This window comes from Limanda limanda, unplaced genomic scaffold (assembly GCF_963576545.1).
Source record: "Limanda limanda unplaced genomic scaffold, fLimLim1.1 SCAFFOLD_39, whole genome shotgun sequence".
Classification (NCBI taxonomy): Eukaryota; Metazoa; Chordata; class Actinopteri; order Pleuronectiformes; family Pleuronectidae; genus Limanda; species Limanda limanda.
Genome location: NW_026870574.1, coordinates 613,939 through 639,553, shown reverse-complemented (window position 1 = coordinate 639,553; position 25,615 = coordinate 613,939). Strand labels below are relative to the sequence as shown.

At 48.9% G+C, this 25,615-nt stretch overlaps 9 non-coding genes across 9 annotated transcripts; all 9 read left to right on the top strand.

The window, feature by feature from the left end:
- The first annotated feature begins 177 nt into the window (after nucleotides 1-177).
- LOC132997479 (U2 spliceosomal RNA) lies at nucleotides 178-369 on the top strand. Its single transcript, XR_009677538.1, has one exon. It is a non-coding gene; the product is annotated as a U2 spliceosomal RNA (small nuclear RNA).
- A 298-nt stretch (nucleotides 370-667) lies between these two features.
- LOC132997653 (U5 spliceosomal RNA) lies at nucleotides 668-779 on the top strand. Its single transcript, XR_009677699.1, has one exon. It is a non-coding gene; the product is annotated as a U5 spliceosomal RNA (small nuclear RNA).
- A 181-nt stretch (nucleotides 780-960) lies between these two features.
- LOC132997506 (U2 spliceosomal RNA) lies at nucleotides 961-1,152 on the top strand. The gene has a single exon (XR_009677563.1). It is a non-coding gene; the product is annotated as a U2 spliceosomal RNA (small nuclear RNA).
- A 298-nt stretch (nucleotides 1,153-1,450) lies between these two features.
- Nucleotides 1,451-1,563, top strand: LOC132997695 (U5 spliceosomal RNA). Its single transcript, XR_009677739.1, has one exon. It is a non-coding gene; the product is annotated as a U5 spliceosomal RNA (small nuclear RNA).
- Nucleotides 1,564-1,743: 180 nt separating this feature from the next.
- Nucleotides 1,744-1,935, top strand: LOC132997504 (U2 spliceosomal RNA). Its single transcript, XR_009677561.1, has one exon. It is a non-coding gene; the product is annotated as a U2 spliceosomal RNA (small nuclear RNA).
- Nucleotides 1,936-2,233: 298 nt separating this feature from the next.
- LOC132997558 (U5 spliceosomal RNA) lies at nucleotides 2,234-2,346 on the top strand. Its single transcript, XR_009677610.1, has one exon. It is a non-coding gene; the product is annotated as a U5 spliceosomal RNA (small nuclear RNA).
- Nucleotides 2,347-7,679: 5,333 nt separating this feature from the next.
- On the top strand, nucleotides 7,680-7,877 carry LOC132997549 (U2 spliceosomal RNA). Its single transcript, XR_009677601.1, has one exon. It is a non-coding gene; the product is annotated as a U2 spliceosomal RNA (small nuclear RNA).
- A 614-nt stretch (nucleotides 7,878-8,491) lies between these two features.
- LOC132997557 (U5 spliceosomal RNA) lies at nucleotides 8,492-8,604 on the top strand. The gene has a single exon (XR_009677609.1). It is a non-coding gene; the product is annotated as a U5 spliceosomal RNA (small nuclear RNA).
- A 180-nt stretch (nucleotides 8,605-8,784) lies between these two features.
- LOC132997513 (U2 spliceosomal RNA) lies at nucleotides 8,785-8,976 on the top strand. The gene has a single exon (XR_009677570.1). It is a non-coding gene; the product is annotated as a U2 spliceosomal RNA (small nuclear RNA).
- Nucleotides 8,977-25,615: the final 16,639 nt, after the last annotated feature.

The following is a 25,615-nucleotide window of genomic DNA, read 5'->3' as shown; positions in this document are numbered from 1 at the left end:
CTTTTGAAATTGTGAAAAGTCAAAGAGCTGTCTAGGTCAGAAATCAAGCGTCCACAAAGGAGAGCTCGGGCGTAGGTGATAAGCAGCAGCCATCGTTATGCACACCTCCAAATGTGGCACCATATCAAGTGAGATTTGTGCCAAGAGCCTGGCGTGGACATCCAACACTTGGGGATTATCGCTTCTCGGCCTTTTGGCTAAGATCAAGTGTAGTATCTGTTCTTATCAGTTTAATATCTGATATGTCCTCTATATGGGGACTACATATTAAGCAGATTTTTGGCAAGAGGAGCAGAAATGTGGAGCTTGCTCCCTTCTCTCCACGCATCGACCTAGCATTGCAGTGCCGCTGGGAACGGTGCACTCTGTTCTTACCCTGTAGAAAAGCAAACACTCAAGACCTGCTGGGAGACTTGGTGAGAAACCAGAGTCAGCTATTTGGACCCAATGTAAGTGGTTCAGGGATCTATCGCTTAAACAGGCTTAAAAGCCAATCACAGTAGTCAGGGCAGGAACTAATTAGGACGTGTATAATTTTGGTTGCCAGATGGGGGCGGGGTGGGAATGTTGCATACTGGGCTCTGACATGCGGAAAGAAAAGGCCTACCGTGAAGGTGGTGAATGTGACCGAGAGGCTCCACCGCTGCTCTCCAACACAGGGCCATGCTGACTCTGGTTTCTCTTCATAACGCACAAGTCTTTCGCCTTTTACTAAAGACTTCCGTGGAGAGGAACAAACATGAGTTGAATATATTTTTGGTAGACTTTGCTTCATGGCTGAGCCTTTTGAAATTGTGAAAAGTCAAAGAGCTGTCTAGGTCAGAAATCAAGCGTCCACAAAGGAGAGCTCGGGCGGAGGTGATAAGCAGCAGCCATCGTTATGCACACCTCCAAATGTGGCACCATCTCAAGTGAGATTTGTGCCAAGAGCCTGGCGTGGACATCCAACACTTGGGGATTATTGCTTCTCGGCCTTTTGGCTAAGATCAAGTGTAGTATCTGTTCTTATCAGTTTAATATCTGATATGTCCTCTATATGAGGACTACATATTAAGCAGATTTTTGGAAAGAGGAGCAGAAATGTGGAGCTTGCTCCCTTCTCTCCACGCATCGACCTAGCATTGCAGTGCCGATGGGAACGGTGCACTCTGTTCTTATCCTGTAGAAAAGCAAACACTCAAGACCTGCTGGTAGACTTGGTGAGAAACCAGAGTCAGCTATTTGGACCCAATGTAAGTGGTTCAGGGATCTATCGCTTAAACAGGCTTAAAAGCCAATCACAGTAGTCAGGGCAGGAGCTAATAAAGACGTGTATAATTTTGGTTGCCAAATGGGGGCGGGGTGGGAATGTTGCATACTGGGCTCTGATATGCGGAAAGAAAAGGCCTACCGTGAAGGTGGTGAATGTGACCGAGAGTCTCCACCGCTGCTCTCCAACACAGGGCCATGCTGACTCTGGTTTCTCTTCATAACGCACAAGGCTTTCGCCTTTTACTAAAGACTTCCGTGGAGAGGAACAAACATGAGTTGAATATATTTTTGGCAGGCTTTGCTTCATGGCTGAGCCTTTTGAAATTGTGAAAAGTCAAAGAGCTGTCTAGGTCAGAAATCAAGCGTCCACAAAGGAGAGCTCGGGCGGAGGTGATAAGCAGCAGCCATCGTTATGCACACCTCCAAATGTGGCACCATATCAGGTGAGATTTGCGCCAAGAGCCTGGCGTGGACATCCAACACTTGGGGATTATCGCTTCTCGGCCTTTTGGCTAAGATCAAGTGTAGTATCTGTTCTTATCAGTTTAATATCTGATATGTCCTCTATATGAGGACTACATATTAAGCAGATTTTTGGCAAGAGGAGCAGAAATGTGGAGCTTGCTCCCTTCTCTCCACGCATCGACCTAGCATTGCAGTGCCGCTGGGAACAGTGCACTCTGTTCTTACCCTGTAGAAAAGCAAACACTCAAGACCTGCTGGGAGACTTGGTGAGAAACCAGAGTCAGCTATTTGGACCCAATGTAAGTGGTTCAGGGATCTATCGCTTAAACAGGCTTAAAAGCCAATCACAGTAGTCAGGGCAGGAGCTAATAAAGACGTGTATAATTTTGGTTGCCAGATGGGGGCGGGGTGGGAATGTTGCATACTGGGCTCTGACATGCGGAAAGAAAAGGCCTACCGTGAAGGTGGTGAATGTGACCGAGAGGCTCCACCGCTGCTCTCCAACACAGGGCCATGCTGACTCTGGTTTCTCTTCATAACGCACAAGTCTTTCGCCTTTTACTAAAGACTTCCGTGGAGAGGAACAAACATGAGTTGAATATATTTTTGGCAGGCTTTGCTTCATGGCTGAGCCTTTTGAAATTGTGAAAAGTCAAAGAGCTGTCTAGGTCAGAAATCAAGCGTCCACAAAGGAGAGCTCGGGCGGAGGTGATAAGCAGCAGCCATCGTTATGCACACCTCCAAATGTGGCACCATCTCAAGTGAGATTTGTGCCAAGAGCCTGGCGTGGACATCCAACACTTGGGGATTATCGCTTCTCGGCCTTTTGGCTAAGATCAAGTGGAGCGACGGGGGCAAAGGTGGACGAAGAAGAAACACAGACGACCCAAAGATGGCCCCAAGGGGTTCCAAGGAACAGACGAGCCCAAAGGTCGGGGTGAGGTACACTATACGTTTCCAGGCGGAATCAGTGGAGGAACACCTAATTTCGAGAGACTGGTTCTGCAAAAAAGTAATTTTGGAACAACTGAGGCTGAAGGTAGAAGATGTGTACTGTATTCAGTGGAACCAGCAAGAAAAAGCTTTCGACGTTACCCTGATCAGTGAGGATGTGTATTCAAGAGTGGCTGAAGCCTGTAGAAAGGAGGCTGGGACAAGATTCATAGCCGGTTACAAGATTTTGAACCTGGACAGACCAAATTTCAGAACTGTCACTGTCCATACGTACAACCCTTTCGTCACAGATCGAGCACTAGTTGCTTTTTTGGGACAGCACGGAGAGGTGGTGACTAGTGCTAGGTACGTAAAAGACATGAGCGGATTCTGGACAGGAAGAAGGCAGTTCCAAGTGCTGCTGAACCCTGACCCAGAAGGACCTGGAGGACTGAAGCATCCACCGGCTCTTTTCAGCATTGGTGCAGACCGTGGTTACCTGTTTTACGCCAGACAACCAGATTTCTGTAGGCGTTGCAGGCAGTCTGGCCATACAGAGGCAGGCTGTTCCGGAGCCTGCTGCTGTACCTGTGGCCAAGGGGGCCATGAGGCCAAAGATTGCAAAGGGCCCAAGGCCTGTCATGGATGTGGAGGAATGGGCCACCTGTACCGCAACTGTCCTAGCCGACGGAGGACCTTTGCGGAAGTAGCCAAGTCCAATGGAGAGCCGGAAAAAGCAAAGGACCCAGGAGAGAGAACCGTGCCTGCAGAGAATGGCACATGCACACCGGTACAGGCGGAGCCAGCTACGGATCTTTCTAAGATTGGAACAGAGGAAGTCCCCCCGGAGAAAGGAACAACAAGCAGTGCCAGCGGGGAAAGCGAAGCCCAGGTGCCCTGTGACAACACAGGGGGAGACTTTCCTCTCATCAGCCCATGTCCAGCCAACTCCAAGGTCAAGAAGGGGGCACGGAAAGGATCACAGGTTTTCGGACTGGGGAAGACAATTAGAAGCGGAGAGAGTAAGGAGGGGGGCCATAGTAAAAAGTCAAAGGGGGATGGCACAGGGGCAGAGGGAGGGGACCAAGAGAAGGTAGATGATGGTGGGATGATTTATGGCGTAGGGCAGCAAAGAAGGGCTGCAGAGGAGGGAGGACATCAGGAGCAGGAAGGGGGCAACACAGGGCTAGGTAAGGGTGGAGAGGCTACGCAGCATATCGGAGGAGATCCAGGTGAGCTGCTCGCAGAAGGTTTGGGGCTGGAGCTGGATTTACCTCCTTACCTGCTCAATATACCATCCCCTTTGGGGGAAGATGCATATGAGGGACCCAACAGACCATCAACTTCGCCTAATCCAGTGCTCTTTTCCTGGGCGGAGCAGATGGAGAGAGAGGACTTCTTTTTGCCGTAAGGAGTGTTTTTTTTTTGATTTTGATTGTTTTGATTGTTTTGATACAGTAAAGACTTAAAAAAATACAAATTATAATGGCTGTAGTAAAGATGCTTTCTTTAAATGTAAGAGGGATGAGGGATACGTTAAAAAGAAGGACTGTTTATGATTTTGTGGACCATCTGCATGTTGATATTTGTTTATTGCAGGAGGTTCATTTACGGGACATGGGGGATGCTGCGAATTTCTCAAGGGAGTGGACGAAAGGGGACTCAATCTGGAGCGTGGGAGGGGTCCACTCTACAGGGGTAGGGATTTTGTTTGGGGTAAAAGAGATTAGGGTGGAGGATGTTTTCATTATTGTCCAAGGGAGGATAATGGGGGCTGACATCACATGGGGGACAAGCAAGCTCAGGGTTGTGGTGGTGTATGGACCACAAACTCAGAGGGAACGTAGAGAAATGTTTGAGTTGGTAGAGCCACACTTGGCCACCAATAGGCAGGTAATTGTAGGTGGGGATTTCAATGTGCAGTTAGGTAAGGGGGGGGACACCAGCGATATTTACATCTCCCACCTTATGGCTAGACACGGGTTGGTAGATGGGGGGAGGATGGTCAGGCCTCTGGCAGACGGCCCCACATGGCGTAACTCACGTGGTACGTTTAAACGTCTTGACTACGTGTTTGCAGCAAAGTCTTTAAGTCTGGTGTCAGGTCGACTGCTCCCTGTGTTCTTCTCTGACCATGATGGGCTGCTGTTTGAGGTGCGCCTGTGCCTGCCTATTTTTGGGCGTGGGTACTGGCGCCTCAATATTAGCATATTAGAGGAGGACACTTTCAAACAAAGTTTTGAACTATTTTTCAAAAACCTTTTAGGAATAAGACCATTGTGTCCTGGGGTGATGGAGTGGTGGGAAGTAGCCAAGAAAAGGATAAAAATGTTTTGCGTTAGTTATTGTAAAAGGAAGGTGAGGTTGGCAAAGAGGGAGGTTTTTCGCTTACAGCGCCTCCTCGAGCTGGAGTACAGCAAAGGAAACAGCGGTGGCACAGTAAATCAGCGGGCTTGTGACACCCTAAAAGCAAAGCTTAGGGAGGTCTTTGAGGTAAGGGCCCGGGCTTACCTGTTGCAGGCACGGCGAAACTTCCTAGAGAAGCACGAGACGTGTTCCGCTGCTTTTTTCAACTCAATACGGGCAGACAGGAAAAGACAGGTACAGACCGGAATCAGGGATAAGCAGGGTGTGGTAGTGTCGGAAGCAGCTGAGATGGTGGGGGCTGCTACTGACTACTACCGCACAAGTTTCCAGGAGAAAGAGGTAGATGTAGAGGGAGGGGAGATCTTTCTGAACTTACTGACCAAGCAGGTGCCGTCCGACATAGCGCAGACTTTGGAGGCCCCGCTTACCCTCAAAGAGCTCGAGGGTGCCCTTGGTAAAATGAACAGGCGGAAGGTGCCTGGCATAGACGGACTGCCGGTGGAGTTTTATCTCAAGTTCTGGGAGATTCTCGGGCCGGTATTGTTGGAGGTGTTGTCCACAATACTTCTCACAGGTGCAATGGGAGGGACTATGGCCACAGGAGTGATCTCCCTTCTGTTTAAGAAGGGGGATGGAACCGACCTCGGGAACTGGCGGCCACTGACCATGTTGTGTGTTGACTATAAACTTCTGGCAAAGGTCCTAGCGGATCGGCTGGGCACAGCGCTTCCACACGTGGTCCATGTGGACCAAACGTGTGGGGTGGCAGGGCGCTCGGTGAAGTGGAATCTCCAGCTCATACGAGACGCTGCCGCGTGGGCGGAAGACAGACACCTGCCATTTATGGTGGTGGGTCTCGACCAGGCAAAGGCCTTTGACAGGGTTCACTGGGGTTTTATGTTTAGGGTGTTGGAAAGGCTAGGCTTTAACAAGGTTTTTGTCGAATGGCTGCGCACATTATACACAGGTGTGGGGAGCAAGGTGTCAGTCAACGGGCACTTAGGGGAAATTTTCAGGTTGCACTCAGGGGTAAGACAGGGCTGCCCACTCTCACCGCTGCTCTACATCCTTTATTTAGAGCCCCTGGCGGCAACCATTCGGGCTGACCCAGGGGTGAAAGGTTTCCTGGTTCCCGGCAGCAGAGGCCTACGGGTCAAGCTGTCACAGTATGCAGACGACACCACACTGCTGCTAGACAGGGATGAGAGTCTCATCCGATCCTTGGAGATTTTTCAGGACTTTGGTCGGGTGTCTGGAGCAAAACTGAATCACGCCAAGTCCTCTGTAAAGTTCTTTGGGCGTTGGAAAGAAAGGACGGATGTACCGGGAGGGTTGTCGCTCTGCACAGGACCACTGAAGGTACTAGGGGTCAGCTTTGAGACAGCCAACAGTGCCACGATCAACTGGACCAGGCGAATTACAGCAGTCCAGAAGAAGCTTGCACTCTGGAAGAGCAGGTGCCTGACCTTTATAAGGAAAGTACTTGTTCTGAAGGTAGACATTCTGCCATCCCTGCTATATTTGGCATACATATACCCACTGCCAGTGAGCATGAGGAGACCTCTCATGCGCTTTGTGTTCAATTTCATATGGGGGGGGAGATACGAATACGTGGCCAGAACTCGCATGCTTTCTGGTATCGAAGCAGGAGGGAGGGATGTGCCACACCTCCCGCTGAAACTGGACTGCATTTTTGTTTCTTCCCTGTGCAGGGAGCTTTCTTTTCCAATAGAGCACCCCTCAGGCTATTTTTTAAGGCTTTATTTCGCGTACCAAGCTAGGGGGTTGATGGTCTGGAACAATTTGGCACCCAGGGTGGAGCAGCAGCCATGGCATTACAACCATGCAGCTAGGTGGCTGCGGGCTCATCCTGAGGCCTCCGACAGAGCAATACAAATAGATCACAGAGCCCTCTACAGAGAGGTCAGTAAGACAGTGGTCGCACTTCCGTTGGTGGGGACCCCGACAAAGATTTGGCGGGGGATCCAGCCTGGGGGGCTTGACAACAGGCTCAAAGACATAAATTGGTTATGCCTGCACAAATGCCTGCCAGTGCGGGAAACCATGTACAGGCATGGGTTGGCAAGATCCCCTGCGTGCCCTCGGGCAACCTGTTCAGGTGAGGAAACGGTCAGGCATGTCATGTGGGACTGTCCAACTGCAAAGGTAGTATGGGGTAAAGTGGGGGAGCGGCTAAGGCAGGTAGTACGAGGATTTAATTTGACCTGGGATAAGGTTGAAAGAGGTTTAGGCTCAGGAAATTTCCCAATGTGGTATATCATAAGTATTACAAAGAGGATTATGTGGTTGGCCAAGACCTGGTAAAGAGAGATAAAGACAGCGGTGTGGAAGGGATCATGAGGAGGGTGGAAGCTGAGGTAAAGGGGAAAATCAAAAGGGACATGGAGAAGTGGGGGAAGCATGCCGCTCTAGAGAGGTGGAAGGGAGGGTTTGGGTGGATATGGTGAGCTAAGAGGGAAGGCAAAAGGGTTTCTTTGGGCTGTTTTTGTTTATTATTTCACCTGTTATTTTTGCAACATGGACAGGGAAGGTTTTGAAAAACGAACATTCTATACCTGCAAGGGGCACAATTGATGCCGAACGTTGTATTAGGGATGGTCATACGTGATGTTTGATTTGTCTTGATTTGTATGTAACTGATGAAAGTTTTTTGTAATAAAAAAAAAAAAAAAAAAAAAAAAAAAAATCTGTTCTTATCAGTTTAATATCTGATATGTCCTCTATATGAGGACTACATATTAAGCAGATTTTTGGCAAGAGGAGCAGAAATGTGGAGCTTGCTCCCTTCTCTCCACGCATCGACCTAGCATTGCAGTGCCGCTGGGAACGGTGCACTCTGTTCTTACCCTGTAGAAAAGCAAACACTCAAGACCTGCTGGGAGACTTGGTGAGAAACCAGAGTCAGCTATTTGGACCCAATGTAAGTGGTTCAGGGATCTATCGCTTAAACAGGCTTAAAAGCCAATCACAGTAGTCAGGGCAGGAGCTAATAAAGACGTGTATAATTTTGGTTGCCAGATGGGGGCGGGGTGGGAATGTTGCATACTGGGCTCTGACATGCGGAAAGAAAAGGCCTACCGTGAAGGTGGTGAATGTGTGCGCTTTTGAAATTGTGAAAAGTCAAAGAGCTGTCTAGGTCAGAAATCAAGCGTCCACAAAGGAGAGCTCGGGCGGAGGTGATAAGCAGCAGCCATCGTTATGCACACCTCCAAATGTGGCACCATATCAAGTGAGATGAGAGTGGTTCAGGGATCTATCGCTTAAACAGGCTTAAAAGCCAATCACATTAGTCAGGGCAGGAGCTAATAAAGACGTGTATAATTTTGGTTGCCAGATGGGGGCAGGGTGGGAATGTTGCATACTGGGCTCTGACATGCGGAAAGAAAAGGCCTACCGTGAAGGTGGTGAATGTGACCGAGAGGCTCCACCGCTGCTCTCCAACACAGGGCCATGCTGACTCTGGTTTCTCTTCATAACGCACAAGTCTTTCGCCTTTTACTAAAGACTTCCGTGGAGAGGAACAAACATGAGTTGAATATATTTTTGGCAGGCTTTGCTTCATGGCTGAGCCTTTTGAAATTGTGAAAAGTCAAAGAGCTGTCTAGGTCAGAAATCAAGCGTCCACAAAGGAGAGCTCGGGCGGAGGTGATAAGCAGCAGCCATCGTTATGCACACCTCCAAATGTGGCACCATATCAAGTGAGATTTGTGCCAAGAGCCTGGCGTGGACATCCAACACTTGGGGATTATCGCCTCTCGGCCTTTTGGCTAAGATCAAGTGTAGTATCTGTTCTTATCAGTTTAATATCTGATATGTCCTCTATATGGGGACTACATATTAAGCAGATTTTTGGCAAGAGGAGCAGAAATGTGGAGCTTGCTCCCTTCTCTCCACGCATTGACCTAGCATTGCAGTGCCGCTGGGAACGGTGCACTCTGTTCTTACCCTGTAGAAAAGCAAACACTCAAGACCTGCTGGTTGACTTGGTGAGAAACCAGAGTCAGCTATTTGGACCCAATGTAAGTGGTTCAGGGATCTATCGCTTAAACAGGCTTATAAGCCAATCACAGTAGTCAGGGCAGGAGCTAACCCTAACCCTAACCCTAACCCTAACCCTGCGGATCGATTGGTACCATCCCCGAGCTTGTACGACCTTCGGAAGGGGTCGACCGACGAAATTCCCCCAAATCTGAGGAGATATTCTTGAATAACTTTTTTGGTGAAGGTCGGAGAGACTTGGAAAGTGGTTCCGTCTGGACTAATTTGGGTCCTGCGGATCGATTGGTTCCATCCACGAGCTTGTACGACCTTCGGAAGGGGTCGACCGACGAAATTCCCCCAAATCTGAGGAGATATTCTTGAATAACTTTTTTTGTGAAGGGCGGAGAGACTTGCAAGTAGGCTTTACTCCCACTAAATGGGGCAATGCGCATCGATCGGTACCATCCCCGAGCTTGTACGACCTTCGGAAAGGGTCGACCGACGAAATTCCCCAAAATCTGAGGAGATATTCTTGAATAACTTTTTTTGTGAAGGTCGGAGAGACTTGAAAAGTGGTTGCGTCTGGACTAATTTGGGTCCTGCGGATCGATTGGTACCATCCCCGAGCTTGTACGACCTTCGGAAGGGGTCGACCGACGAAATTCCCCAAAATCTGAGGAGATATTCTTGAATAACTTTTTTTGTGAAGGTCGGAGAGACTTGGACAGTGGTTGCGTCTGGACTAATTTGGGTCCTGCGGATCGATTGGTACCATCCCCGAGCTTGTACGACCTTCGGAAGGGGTCGACCGTCGAAATTCCCCAAAATCTGAGGAGATATTCTTGAATAACTTTTTTTGTGAAGGTCGGAGAGACTTGCAAGTAGGCTCTACCCCCACTAAATGAGGCAATGCACATCGATCGGTACCATCCTTGAGCTTCTCCGACTTTCGGAAGGGGTCGAACGAGCAAATGGTAAAATTGACTGATTTGGGGAATGTCAACACATGTGCTGACGGACAGACGGAGATATACTGGTTAGGTTTAGGCATGGGGAAGGGTTGGTTAGGGTTAGTGTATGGATTCAGGTCAGGGTTAGGCACCTCTCTGCACTCTTACCTGTCATGTTGAAGGAAGTGGAGCCTGGTATGATGTATCCAAAGCACTGCCTCCTTGGCCCCCCCGGCCTGGCAACTCCTGTGCCCCATACACCGCACGGCCCAAGGAGATGCTTTACTGTCATTCTAACAAGCGACTTACCTTGGAAATCTCCATCACGATTGGTGTCTAAAGAGCTGTTTATCTGTGGGGAACATCTATTCTGTGTGAGGCCACGTTAGGGTTAGGGTTAGGGTTAGGGTTAGGGATAAAAGCACATAGGAGAAGGAGATATTCTTGAATAACTTTTTTGGTGAAGGTCGGAGAGACTTGGAAAGTGGTTCCGTCTGGACTAATTTGGGTCCTGCGGATCGATTGGTACCATCCACGAGCTTGTACGACCTTCGGAAGGGGTCGACCGACGAAATTCCCCCAAATCTGAGGAGATATTCTTGAATAACTTTTTTTGTGAAGGTCGGAGAGACTTGAAAAGTGGTTGCGTCTGGACTAATTTGGGTCCTGCGGATCGATTGGTACCATCCCCGAGCTTGTACGACCTTCGGAAGGGGTCGACCGACGAAATTCCCCAAAATCTGAAGAGATATTCTTGAATAACTTTTTTTGTGAAGGTCGGAGAGACTTGGAAAGTGGTTGCGTCTGGACTAATTTGGGTCCTGCGGATCGATTGGTACCATCCCCGAGCTTGTACGACCTTCGGAAGGGGTCGACCGACGAAATTCCCCAAAATCTGAGGAGATATTCTTGAATAACTTTTTTGGTGAAGGTCGGAGAGACTTGGATAGTGGTTCCGTCTGGACTAATTTGGGTCCTGCGGATCGATTGGTACCATCCACGAGCTTGTACGACCTTCGGAAGGGGTCGACCGACGAAATTCCCCCAAATCTGAGGAGATATTCTTGAATAACTTTTTTTGTGAAGGTCGGATTGACTTGCAAGTAGGCTCTACTCCCACTAAATGGGGCAATGCGCATCGATCGGTACCATCCCCGAGCTTGTACGACCTTCGGAAAGGGTCGACCGACGAAATTCCCCAAAATCTGAGGAGATATTCTTGAATAACTTTTTTTGTGAAGGTCGGAGAGACTTGAAAAGTGGTTGCGTCTGGACTAATTTGGGTCCTGCGGATCGATTGGTACCATCCCCGAGCTTGTACGACCTTCGGAAGGGGTCGACCGACGAAATTCCCCAAAATCTGAGGAGATATTCTTGAATAACTTTTTTTGTGAAGGTCGGAGAGACTTGAAAAGTGGTTGCGTCTGGACTAATTTGGGTCCTGCGGATCGATTGGTACCATCCCCGAGCTTGTACGACCTTCGGAAGGGGTCGACCGACGAAATTCCCCAAAATCTGAGGAGATATTCTTGAATAACTTTTTTTGTGAAGGTCGGAGAGACTTGGACAGTGGTTGCGTCTGGACTAATTTGGGTCCTGCGGATCGATTGGTACCATCCCCGAGCTTGTACGACCTTCGGAAGGGGTCGACCGTCGAAATTCCCCAAAATCTGAGGAGATATTCTTGAATAACTTTTTTTGTGAAGGTCGGAGAGACTTGCAAGTAGGCTCTACCCCCACTAAATGGGGCAATGCGCATCGATCGGTACCATCTTTGAGCTTCTCCGACTTTCGGAAGGGGTCGAACGAGCAAATGGTAAAATTGACTGATTTGGGGAATGTCAACACATGTGCTGACGGACAGACGGAGATATACTGGTTAGGTTTAGGCATGGGGAAGGGTTGGTTAGGGTTAGTGTATGGATTCAGGTCAGGGTTAGGCACCTCTCTGCACTCTTACCTGTCATGTTGAAGGAAGTGGAGCCTGGTATGATGTATCCAAAGCACTGCCTCCTTGGCCCCCCCGGCCTGGCAACTCCTGTGCCCCATACACCGCACGGCCCAAGGAGATGCTTTACTGTCATTCTAACAAGCGACTTACCTTGGAAATCTCCATCACGATTGGTGTCTAAAGAGCTGTTTATCTGTGGGGAACATCTATTCTGTGTGAGGCCACGTTAGGGTTAGGGTTAGGGTTAGGGTTAGGGTTAGGGTTAGGGATAAAAGCACATAGGAGAAGGAGATATTCTTGAATAACGTTTTTGGTGAAGGTCGGAGAGACTTGGAAAGTGGTTCTGTCTGGACTAATTTGGGTCCTGCGGATCGATTGGTACCTTCCCCGAGCTTGTACGACCTTCGGAAGGGGTCGACCGACGAAATTCCCCCAAATCTGAGGAGATATTCTTGAATAACTTTTTTGGTGAAGGTCGGAGAGACTTGGAAAGTGGTTCCGTCTGGACTAATTTGGGTCCTGCGGATCGATTGGTACCATCCCCGAGCTTGTACGACCTTCGGAAGGGGTCGACCGACGAAATTCCCCCAAATCTGAGGAGATATTCTTGAATAACTTTTTTGGTGAAGGTCGGAGAGACTTGGAAAGTGGTTCCGTCTGGACTAATTTGGGTCCTGCGGATCGATTGGTACCATCCACGAGCTTGTACGACCTTCGGAAGGGGTCGACCGACGAAATTCCCCCAAATCTGAGGAGATATTCTTGAATAACCTTTTTTGTGAAGGTCGGAGAGACTTGCAAATAGGCTCTACCCCTTCTAAATGGGGCAATGCGCATCGATCGGTACCATCCCCGAGCTTGTACGACCTTCGGAAAGGGTCGACCGACGAAATTCCCCAAAATCTGAGGAGATATTCTTGAATAACTTTTTTTGTGAAGGTCGGAGAGACTTGAAAAGTGGTTGCGTCTGAACTAATTTGGGTCCTGCGGATCGATTGGTACCATCCCCGAGCTTGTACGACCTTCGGAAGGGGTCGACCGACGAAATTCCCCAAAATCTGAGGAGATATTCTTGAATAACTTTTTTTGTGAAGGTCGGAGAGACTTGGAAAGTGGTTGCGTCTGGACTAATTTGGGTCCTGCGGATCGATTGGTACCATCCCCGAGCTTGTACGACCTTCGGAAGGGGTCGACCGACGAAATTCCCCCAAATCTGAGGAGATATTCTTGAATAACTTTTTTGGTGAAGGTCGGAGAGACTTGGAAAGTGGTTCCGTCTGGACTAATTTGGGTCCTGCGGATCGATTGGGACCATCCCCGAGCTTGTACGACCTTCGGAAGGGGTCGACCGACGAAATTCCCCCAAATCTGAGGAGATATTCTTGAATAACTTTTTTTGTGAAGGTCGGAGAGACTTGGAAAGTGGTTGCGTATGGACTAATTTGGGTCCTGCGGATCGATTGGTACCATCCCCGAGCTTGTACGACCTTCGGAAGGGGTCGACCGACGAAATTCCCCAAAATCTGAGGAGATATTCTTGAATAACTTTTTTGGTGAAGGTCGGAGAGACTTGAAAAGTGGTTGCGTCTGGACTAATTTGGGTCCTGCGGATCGATTGGTACCATCCCCGAGCTTGTACGACCTTCGGAAGGGGTCGACCGACGAAATTCCCCAAAATCTGAGGAGATATTCCTGAATAACTTTTTTTGTGAAGGTCGGAGAGACTTGAAAAGTGGTTGCGTCTGGACTAATTTGGGTCCTGCGGATCGATTGGTACCATCCCCGAGCTTGTACGACCTTCGGAAGGGGTCGACCGACGAAATTCCCCAAAATCTGAGGAGATATTCTTGAATAACTTTTTTTGTGAAGGTCGGAGAGACTTGGACAGTGGTTGCGTCTGGACTAATTTGGGTCCTGCGGATCGATTGGTACCATCCCCGAGCTTGTACGACCTTCGGAAGGGGTCGACCGACGAAATTCCCCAAAATCTGAGGAGATATTCTTGAATAACTTTTTTTGTGAAGGTCGGAGAGACTTGGAAAGTGGTTGCGTCTGGACTAATTTGGGTCCTGCGGATCGATTGGTACCATCCCCGAGCTTGTACGACCTTTGGAAGGGGTCGACCGACGAAATTCCCCCAAATCTGAGGAGATATTCTTGAATAACTTTTTTGGTGAAGGTCGGAGAGACTTGGAAAGTGGTTCCGTCTGGACTAATTTGGGTCCTGCGGATCGATTGGGACCATCCCCGAGCTTGTACGACCTTCGGAAGGGGTCGACCGACGAAATTCCCCAAAATCTGAGGAGATATTCTTGAATAACTTTTTTGGTGAAGGTCGGAGAGACTTGAAAAGTGGTTGCGTCTGGACTAATTTGGGTCCTGCGGATCGATTGGTACCATCCCCGAGCTTGTACGACCTTCGGAAGGGGTCGACCGACGAAATTCCCTAAAATCTGAGGAGATATTCTTGAATAACTTTTTTTGTGAAGGTCGGAGAGACTCGAAAAGTGGTTGCGTCTGGACTAATTTGGGTCCTGCGGATCGATTGGTACCATCCCCGAGCTTGTACGACCTTTGGAAGGGGTCGACCGACGAAATTCCCCAAAATCTGAGGAGATATTCTTGAATAACTTTTTTTGTGAAGGTCGGAGAGACTTGAAAAGTGGTTGCGTCTGGACAAATTTGGGTCCTGCGGATCGATTGGTACCATCCCCGAGCTTGTACGACCTTCGGAAGGGGTCGACCGACGAAATTCCCCAAAATCTGAGGAGATATTCTTGAATAACTTTTTTTGTGAAGGTCGGAGAGACTTGGACAGTGGTTGCGTCTGGACTAATTTGGGTCCTGCGGATCGATTGGTACCATCCCCGAGCTTGTACGACCTTCGGAAGGGGTCGACCGTCGAAATTCCCCAAAATCTGAGGAGATATTCTTGAATAACTTTTTTTGTGAAGGTCGGAGAGACTTGCAAGTAGGCTCTACCCCCACTAAATGGGGCAATGCGCATCGATCGGTACCATCCTTGAGCTTCTCCGACTTTCGGAAGGGGTCGAACGAGCAAATGGTAAAATTGACTGATTTGGGGAATGTCAACACATGTGCTGACGGACAGACGGAGATATACTGGTTAGGTTTAGGCATGGGGAAGGGTTGGTTAGGGTTAGTGTATGGATTCAGGTCAGGGTTAGGCACCTCTCTGCACTCTTACCTGTCATGTTGAAGGAAGTGGAGCCTGGTATGATGTATCCAAAGCACTGCCTCCTTGGCCCCCCCGGCCTGGCAACTCCTGTGCCCCATACACCGCACGGCCCAAGGAGATGCTTTACTGTCATTCTAACAAGCGACTTACCTTGGAAATCTCCATCACGATTGGTGTCTAAAGAGCTGTTTATCTGTGGGGAACATCTATTCTGTGTGAGGCCACGTTAGGGTTAGGGTTAGGGTTAGGGTTAGGGATAAAAGCACATAGGAGAAGGAGATATTCTTGAATAACGTTTTTGGTGAAGGTCGGAGAGACTTGGAAAGTGGTTCCGTCTGGACTAATTTGGGTCCTGCGGATCGATTGGTACCTTCCCCGAGCTTGTACGACCTTCGGAAGGGGTCGACCGACGAAATTCCCCCAAATCTGAGGAGATATTCTTGAATAACTTTTTTGGTGAAGGTCGGAGAGACTTGGAAAGTGGTTCCGTCTGGACTAATTTGGGTCCTGCGGATCGATTGGTACCATCCCCGAGCTTGTACGACCTTCGGAAGGGGTCGACCGACGAAATTCCCCCAAATCTGAGGAGATATTCTTGAATAACTTTTTTGGTGAAGGTCGGAGAGACTTGGAAAGTGGTTCCGTCTGGACTAATTTGGGTCCTGCGGATCGATTGGTACCATCCACGAGCTTGTACGACCTTCGGAAGGGGTCGACCGACGAAATTCCCCCAAATCTGAGGAGATATTCTTGAATAACTTTTTTTGTGAAGGTCGGAGAGACTTGCAAATAGGCTCTACTCCCACTAAATGGGGCAATGCGCATCGATCGGTACCATCCCCGAGCTTGTACGACCTTCGGAAAGGGTCGACCGACGAAATTCCCCAAAATCTGAGGAGATATTCTTGAATAACTTTTTTTGTGAAGGTCGGAGAGACTTGAAAAGTGGTTGCGTCTGAACTAATTTGGGTCCTGCGGATCGATTGGTACCATCCCCGAGCTTGTACGACCTTCGGAAGGGGTCGACCGACGAAATTCCCCAAAATCTGAGGAGATATTCTTGAATAACTTTTTTTGTGAAGGTCGGAGAGACTTGAAAAGTGGTTGCGTCTGAACTAATTTGGGTCCTGCGGATCGATTGGTACCATCCCCGAGCTTGTACGACCTTCGGAAGGGGTCGACCGACGAAATTCCCCCAAATCTGAGGAGATATTCTTGAATAACTTTTTTGGTGAAGGTCGGAGAGACTTGGAAAGTGGTTCCGTCTGGACTAATTTGGGTCCTGCGGATCGATTGGGACCATCCCCGAGCTTGTACGACCTTCGGAAGGGGTCGACCGACGAAATTCCCCAAAATCTGAGGAGATATTCTTGAATAACTTTTTTTGTGAAGGTCGGAGAGACTTGGACAGTGGTTGCGTCTGGACTAATTTGGGTCCTGCGGATCGATTGGTACCATCCCCGAGCTTGTACGACCTTCGGAAGGGGTCGACCGTCGAAATTCCCCAAAATCTGAGGAGATATTCTTGAATAACTTTTTTTGTGAAGGTCGGAGAGACTTGCAAGTAGGCTCTACCCCCACTAAATGGGGCAATGCGCATCGATCGGTACCATTCTTGAGCTTCTCCGACTTTCGGAAGGGGTCGAACGAGCAAATGGTAAAATTGACTGATTTGGGGAATGTCAACACATGTGCTGACGGACAGACGGAGATATACTGGTTAGGTTTAGGCATGGGGAAGGGTTGGTTAGGGTTAGTGTATGGATTCAGGTCAGGGTTAGGCACCTCTCTGCACTCTTACCTGTCATGTTGAAGGAAGTGGAGCCTGGTATGATGTATCCAAAGCACTGCCTCCTTGGCCCCCCCGGCCTGGCAACTCCTGTGCCCCATACACCGCACGGCCCAAGGAGATGCTTTACTGTCATTCTAACAAGCGACTTACCTTGGAAATCTCCATCACGATTGGTGTCTAAAGAGCTGTTTATCTGTGGGGAACATCTATTCTGTGTGAGGCCACGTTAGGGTTAGGGTTAGGGTTAGGGATAAAAGCACATAGGAGAAGGAGATATTCTTGAATAACGTTTTTGGTGAAGGTCGGAGAGACTTGGAAAGTGGTTCCGTCTGGACTAATTTGGGTCCTGCGGATCGATTGGTACCTTCCCCGAGCTTGTACGACCTTCGGAAGGGGTCGACCGACGAAATTCCCCCAAATCTGAGGAGATATTCTTGAATAACTTTTTTGGTGAAGGTCGGAGAGACTTGGAAAGTGGTTCCGTCTGGACTAATTTGGGTCCTGCGGATCGATTGGTACCATCCCCGAGCTTGTACGACCTTCGGAAGGGGTCGACCGACGAAATTCCCCCAAATCTGAGGAGATATTCTTGAATAACTTTTTTGGTGAAGGTCGGAGAGACTTGGAAAGTGGTTCCGTCTGGACTAATTTGGGTCCTGCGGATCGATTGGTACCATCCACGAGCTTGTACGACCTTCAGAAGGGGTCGACCGACGAAATTCCCCCAAATCTGAGGAGATATTCTTGAATAACTTTTTTTGTGAAGGTCGGAGAGACTTGCAAATAGGCTCTACTCCCACTAAATGGGGCAATGCGCATCGATCGGTACCATCCCCGAGCTTGTACGACCTTCGGAAAGGGTCGACCGACGAAATTCCCCAAAATCTGAGGAGATATTCTTGAATAACTTTTTTTGTGAAGGTCGGAGAGACTTGAAAAGTGGTTGCGTCTGAACTAATTTGGGTCCTGCGGATCGATTGGTACCATCCCCGAGCTTGTACGACCTTCGGAAGGGGTCGACCGACGAAATTCCCCAAAATCTGAGGAGATATTCTTGAATAACTTTTTTTGTGAAGGTCGGAGAGACTTGGAAAGTGGTTGCGTCTGGACTAATTTGGGTCCTGCGGATCGATTGGTACCATCCCCGAGCTTGTACGACCTTCGGAAGGGGTCGACCGACGAAATTCCCCCAAATCTGAGGAGATATTCTTGAATAACTTTTTTGGTGAAGGTCGGAGAGACTTGGAAAGTGGTTCCGTCTGGACTAATTTGGGTCCTGCGGATCGATTGGGACCATCCCCGAGCTTGTACGACCTTCGGAAGGGGTCGACCGACGAAATTCCCCCAAATCTGAGGAGATATTCTTGAATAACTTTTTTTGTGAAGGTCGGAGAGACTTGGAAAGTGGTTGCGTATGGACTAATTTGGGTCCTGCGGATCGATTGGTACCATCCCCGAGCTTGTACGACCTTCGGAAGGGGTCGACCGACGAAATTCCCCAAAATCTGAGGAGATATTCTTGAATAACTTTTTTGGTGAAGGTCGGAGAGACTTGAAAAGTGGTTGCGTCTGGACTAATTTGGGTCCTGCGGATCGATTGGTACCATCCCCGAGCTTGTACGACCTTCGGAAGGGGTCGACCGACGAAATTCCCCAAAATCTGAGGAGATATTCCTGAATAACTTTTTTTGTGAAGGTCGGAGAGACTTGAAAAGTGGTTGCGTCTGGACTAATTTGGGTCCTGCGGATCGATTGGTACCATCCCCGAGCTTGTACGACCTTCGGAAGGGGTCGACCGACGAAATTCCCCAAAATCTGAGGAGATATTCTTGAATAACTTTTTTTGTGAAGGTCGGAGAGACTTGGACAGTGGTTGCGTCTGGACTAATTTGGGTCCTGCGGATCGATTGGTACCATCCCCGAGCTTGTACGACCTTCGGAAGGGGTCGACCGACGAAATTCCCCAAAATCTGAGGAGATATTCTTGAATAACTTTTTTTGTGAAGGTCGGAGAGACTTGGAAAGTGGTTGCGTCTGGACTAATTTGGGTCCTGCGGATCGATTGGTACCATCCCCGAGCTTGTACGACCTTTGGAAGGGGTCGACCGACGAAATTCCCCCAAATCTGAGGAGATATTCTTGAATAACTTTTTTGGTGAAGGTCGGAGAGACTTGGAAAGTGGTTCCGTCTGGACTAATTTGGGTCCTGCGGATCGATTGGGACCATCCCCGAGCTTGTACGACCTTCGGAAGGGGTCGACCGACGAAATTCCCCAAAATCTGAGGAGATATTCTTGAATAACTTTTTTGGTGAAGGTCGGAGAGACTTGAAAAGTGGTTGCGTCTGGACTAATTTGGGTCCTGCGGATCGATTGGTACCATCCCCGAGCTTGTACGACCTTCGGAAGGGGTCGACCGACGAAATTCCCCAAAATCTGAGGAGATATTCTTGAATAACTTTTTTTGTGAAGGTCGGAGAGACTCGAAAAGTGGTTGCGTCTGGACTAATTTGGGTCCTGCGGATCGATTGGTACCATCCCCGAGCTTGTACGACCTTTGGAAGGGGTCGTCCGACGAAATTCCCCAAAATCTGAGGAGATATTCTTGAATAACTTTTTTTGTGAAGGTCGGAGAGACTTGAAAAGTGGTTGCGTCTGGACAAATTTGGGTCCTGCGGATCGATTGGTACCATCCCCGAGCTTGTACGACCTTCGGAAGGGGTCGACCGACGAAATTCCCCAAAATCTGAGGAGATATTCTTGAATAACTTTTTTTGTGAAGGTCGGAGAGACTTGGACAGTGGTTGCGTCTGGACTAATTTGGGTCCTGCGGATCGATTGGTACCATCCCCGAGCTTGTACGACCTTCGGAAGGGGTCGACCGTCGAAATTCCCCAAAATCTGAGGAGATATTCTTGAATAACTTTTTTTGTGAAGGTCGGAGAGACTTGCAAGTAGGCTCTACCCCCACTAAATGGGGCAATGCGCATCGATCGGTACCATCCTTGAGCTTCTCCGACTTTCGGAAGGGGTCGAACGAGCAAATGGTAAAATTGACTGATTTGGGGAATGTCAACACATGTGCTGACGGACAGACGGAGATATACTGGTTAGGTTTAGGCATGGGGAAGGGTTGGTTAGGGTTAGTGTATGGATTCAGGTCAGGGTTAGGCACCTCTCTGCACTCTTACCTGTCATGTTGAAGGAAGTGGAGCCTGGTATGATGTATCCAAAGCACTGCCTCCTTGGCCCCCCCGGCCTGGCAACTCCTGTGCCCCATACACCGCACGGCCCAAGGAGATGCTTTACTGTCATTCTAACAAGCGACTTACCTTGGAAATCTCCATCACGATTGGTGTCTAAAGAGCTGTTTATCTGTGGGGAACATCTATTCTGTGTGAGGCCACGTTAGGGTTAGGGTTAGGGTTAGGGTTAGGGATAAAAGCACATAGGAGAAGGAGATATTCTTGAATAACGTTTTTGGTGAAGGTCGGAGAGACTTGGAAAGTGGTTCCGTCTGGACTAATTTGGGTCCTGCGGATCGATTGGTACCATCCCCGAGCTTGTACGACCTTCGGAAGGGGTCGACCGACGAAATTCCCCCAAATCTGAGGAGATATTCTTGAATAACTTTTTTGGTGAAGGTCGGAGAGACTTGGAAAGTGGTTCCGTCTGGACTAATTTGGGTCCTGCGGATCGATTGGTACCATCCACGAGCTTGTACGACCTTCGGAAGGGGTCGACCGACGAAATTCCCCCAAATCTGAGGAGATATTCTTGAATAACTTTTTTTGTGAAGGTCGGAGAGACTTGCAAATAGGCTCTACTCCCACTAAATGGGGCAATGCGCATCGATCGGTACCATCCCCGAGCTTGTACGACCTTCGGAAAGGGTCGACCGACGAAATTCCCCAAAATCTGAGGAGATATTCTTGAATAACTTTTTTTGTGAAGGTCGGAGAGACTTGAAAAGTGGTTGCGTCTGAACTAATTTGGGTCCTGCGGATCGATTGGTACCATCCCCGAGCTTGTACGACCTTCGGAAGGGGTCGACCGACGAAATTCCCCAAAATCTGAGGAGATATTCTTGAATAACTTTTTTTGTGAAGGTCGGAGAGACTTGAAAAGTGGTTGCGTCTGAACTAATTTGGGTCCTGCGGATCGATTGGTACCATCCCCGAGCTTGTACGACCTTCGGAAGGGGTCGACCGACGAAATTCCCCCAAATCTGAGGAGATATTCTTGAATAACTTTTTTGGTGAAGGTCGGAGAGACTTGGAAAGTGGTTCCGTCTGGACTAATTTGGGTCCTGCGGATCGATTGGGACCATCCCCGAGCTTGTACGACCTTCGGAAGGGGTCGACTGACGAAATTCCCCAAAATCTGAGGAGATATTCTTGAATAACTTTTTTTGTGAAGGTCGGAGAGACTTGGACAGTGGTTGCGTCTGGACTAATTTGGGTCCTGCGGATCGATTGGTACCATCCCCGAGCTTGTACGACCTTCGGAAGGGGTCGACCGTCGAAATTCCCCAAAATCTGAGGAGATATTCTTGAATAACTTTTTTTGTGAAGGTCGGAGAGACTTGCAAGTAGGCTCTACCCCCACTAAATGGGGCAATGCGCATCGATCGGTACTATCCTTGAGCTTCTCCGACTTTCGGAAGGGGTCGAACGAGCAAATGGTAAAATTGACTGATTTGGGGAATGTCAACACATGTGCTGACGGACAGACGGAGATATACTGGTTAGGTTTAGGCATGGGGAAGGGTTGGTTAGGGTTAGTGTATGGATTCAGGTCAGGGTTAGGCACCTCTCTGCACTCTTACCTGTCATGTTGAAGGAAGTGGAGCCTGGTATGATGTATCCAAAGCACTGCCTCCTTGGCCCCCCCGGCCTGGCAACTCCTGTGCCCCATACACCGCACGGCCCAAGGAGATGCTTTACTGTCATTCTAACAAGCGACTTACCTTGGAAATCTCCATCACGATTGGTGTCTAAAGAGCTGTTTATCTGTGGGGAACATCTATTCTGTGTGAGGCCACGTTAGGGTTAGGGTTAGGGTTAGGGTTAGGGATAAAAGCACATAGGAGAAGGAGATATTCTTGAATAACGTTTTTGGTGAAGGTCGGAGAGACTTGGAAAGTGGTTCCGTCTGGACTAATTTGGGTCCTGCGGATCGATTGGTACCTTCCCCGAGCTTGTACGACCTTCGGAAGGGGTCGACCGACGAAATTCCCCCAAATCTGAGGAGATATTCTTGAATAACTTTTTTGGTGAAGGTCGGAGAGACTTGGAAAGTGGTTCCGTCTGGACTAATTTGGGTCCTGCGGATCGATTGGTACCATCCCCGAGCTTGTACGACCTTCGGAAGGGGTCGACCGACGAAATTCCCCCAAATCTGAGGAGATATTCTTGAATAACTTTTTTGGTGAAGGTCGGAGAGACTTGGAAAGTGGTTCCGTCCGGACTAATTTGGGTCCTGCGGATCGATTGGTACCATCCACGAGCTTGTACGACCTTCGGAAGGGGTCGACCGACGAAATTCCCCCAAATCTGAGGAGATATTCTTGAATAACTTTTTTTGTGAAGGTCGGAGAGACTTGCAAATAGGCTCTACTCCCACTAAATGGGGCAATGCGCATCGATCGGTACCATCCCCGAGCTTGTACGACCTTCGGAAAGGGTCGACCGACGAAATTCCCCAAAATCTGAGGAGATATTCTTGAATAACTTTTTTTGTGAAGGTCGGAGAGACTTGAAAAGTGGTTGCGTCTGAACTAATTTGGGTCCTGCGGATCGATTGGTACCATCCCCGAGCTTGTACGACCTTCGGAAGGGGTCGACCGACGAAATTCCCCAAAATCTGAGGAGATATTCTTGAATAACTTTTTTTGTGAAGGTCGGAGAGACTTGGAAAGTGGTTGCGTCTGGACTAATTTGGGTCCTGCGGATCGATTGGTACCATCCCCGAGCTTGTACGACCTTCGGAAGGGGTCGACCGACGAAATTCCCCCAAATCTGAGGAGATATTCTTGAATAACTTTTTTGGTGAAAGTCGGAGAGACTTGGAAAGTGGTTCCGTCTGGACTAATTTGGGTCCTGCGGATCGATTGGGACCATCCCCGAGCTTGTACGACCTTCGGAAGGGGTCGACCGACGAAATTCCCCCAAATCTGAGGAGATATTCTTGAATAACTTTTTTTGTGAAGGTCGGAGAGACTTGGAAAGTGGTTGCGTATGGACTAATTTGGGTCCTGCGGATCGATTGGTACCATCCCCGAGCTTGTACGACCTTCGGAAGGGGTCGACCGACGAAATTCCCCAAAATCTGAGGAGATATTCTTGAATAACTTTTTTGGTGAAGGTCGGAGAGACTTGAAAAGTGGTTGCGTCTGGACTAATTTGGGTCCTGCGGATCGATTGGTACCATCCCCGAGCTTGTACGACCTTCGGAAGGGGTCGACCGACGAAATTCCCCAAAATCTGAGGAGATATTCCTGAATAACTTTTTTTGTGAAGGTCGGAGAGACTTGAAAAGTGGTTGCGTCTGGACTAATTTGGGTCCTGCGGATCGATTGGTACCATCCCCGAGCTTGTACGACCTTCGGAAGGGGTCGACCGACGAAATTCCCCAAAATCTGAGGAGATATTCTTGAATAACTTTTTTTGTGAAGGTCGGAGAGACTTGGACAGTGGTTGCGTCTGGACTAATTTGGGTCCTGCGGATCGATTGGTACCATCCCCGAGCTTGTACGACCTTCGGAAGGGGTCGACCGACGAAATTCCCCAAAATCTGAGGAGATATTCTTGAATAACTTTTTTTGTGAAGGTCGGAGAGACTTGGAAAGTGGTTGCGTCTGGACTAATTTGGGTCCTGCGGATCGATTGGTACCATCCCCGAGCTTGTACGACCTTCGGAAGGGGTCGACCGACGAAATTCCCCCAAATCTGAGGAGATATTCTTGAATAACTTTTTTGGTGAAGGTCGGAGAGACTTGGAAAGTGGTTCCGTCTGGACTAATTTGGGTCCTGCGGATCGATTGGGACCATCCCCGAGCTTGTACGACCTTCGGAAGGGGTCGACCGACGAAATTCCCCCAAATCTGAGGAGATATTCTTGAATAACTTTTTTTGTGAAGGTCGGAGAGACTTGAAAAGTGGTTGCGTCTGGACTAATTTGGGTCCTGCGGATCGATTGGTACCATCCCCGAGCTTGTACGACCTTTGGAAGGGGTCGACCGACGAAATTCCCCAAAATCTGAGGAGATATTCTTGAATAACTTTTTTTGTGAAGGTCGGAGAGACTTGAAAAGTGGTTGCGTCTGGACAAATTTGGGTCCTGCGGATCGATTGGTACCATCCCCGAGCTTGTACGACCTTCGGAAGGGGTCGACCGACGAAATTCCCCAAAATCTGAGGAGATATTCTTGAATAACTTTTTTTGTGAAGGTCGGAGAGACTTGGACAGTGGTTGCGTCTGGACTAATTTGGGTCCTGCGGATCGATTGGTACCATCCCCGAGCTTGTACGACCTTCGGAAGGGGTCGACCGTCGAAATTCCCCCAAATCTGAGGAGATATTCTTGAATAACTTTTTTGGTGAAGGTCGGAGAGACTTGGAAAGTGGTTCCGTCTGGACTAATTTGGGTCCTGCGGATCGATTGGTACCATCCCCGAGCTTGTACGACCTTCGGAAGGGGTCGACCGACGAAATTCCCCCAAATCTGAGGAGATATTCTTGAATAACTTTTTTGGTGAAGGTCGGAGAGACTTGGAAAGTGGTTCCGTCTGGACTAATTTGGGTCCTGCGGATCGATTGGTACCATCCACGAGCTTGTACGACCTTCAGAAGGGGTCGACCGACGAAATTCCCCCAAATCTGAGGAGATATTCTTGAATAACTTTTTTTGTGAAGGTCGGAGAGACTTGCAAATAGGCTCTACTCCCACTAAATGGGGCAATGCGCATCGATCGGTACCATCCCCGAGCTTGTACGACCTTCGGAAAGGGTCGACCGACGAAATTCCCCAAAATCTGAGGAGATATTCTTGAATAACTTTTTTTGTGAAGGTCGGAGAGACTTGAAAAGTGGTTGCGTCTGAACTAATTTGGGTCCTGCGGATCGATTGGTACCATCCCCGAGCTTGTACGACCTTCGGAAGGGGTCGACCGACGAAATTCCCCAAAATCTGAGGAGATATTCTTGAATAACTTTTTTTGTGAAGGTCGGAGAGACTTGGAAAGTGGTTGCGTCTGGACTAATTTGGGTCCTGCGGATCGATTGGTACCATCCCCGAGCTTGTACGACCTTCGGAAGGGGTCGACCGACGAAATTCCCCAAAATCTGAGGAGATATTCTTGAATAACTTTTTTTGTGAAGGTCGGAGAGACTTGGACAGTGGTTGCGTCTGGACTAATTTGGGTCCTGCGGATCGATTGGTACCATCCCCGAGCTTGTACGACCTTCGGAAGGGGTCGACCGTCGAAATTCCCCCAAATCTGAGGAGATATTCTTGAATAACTTTTTTGGTGAAGGTCGGAGAGACTTGGAAAGTGGTTCCGTCTGGACTAATTTGGGTCCTGCGGATCGATTGGTACCATCCCCGAGCTTGTACGACCTTCGGAAGGGGTCGACCGACGAAATTCCCCCAAATCTGAGGAGATATTCTTGAATAACTTTTTTGGTGAAGGTCGGAGAGACTTGG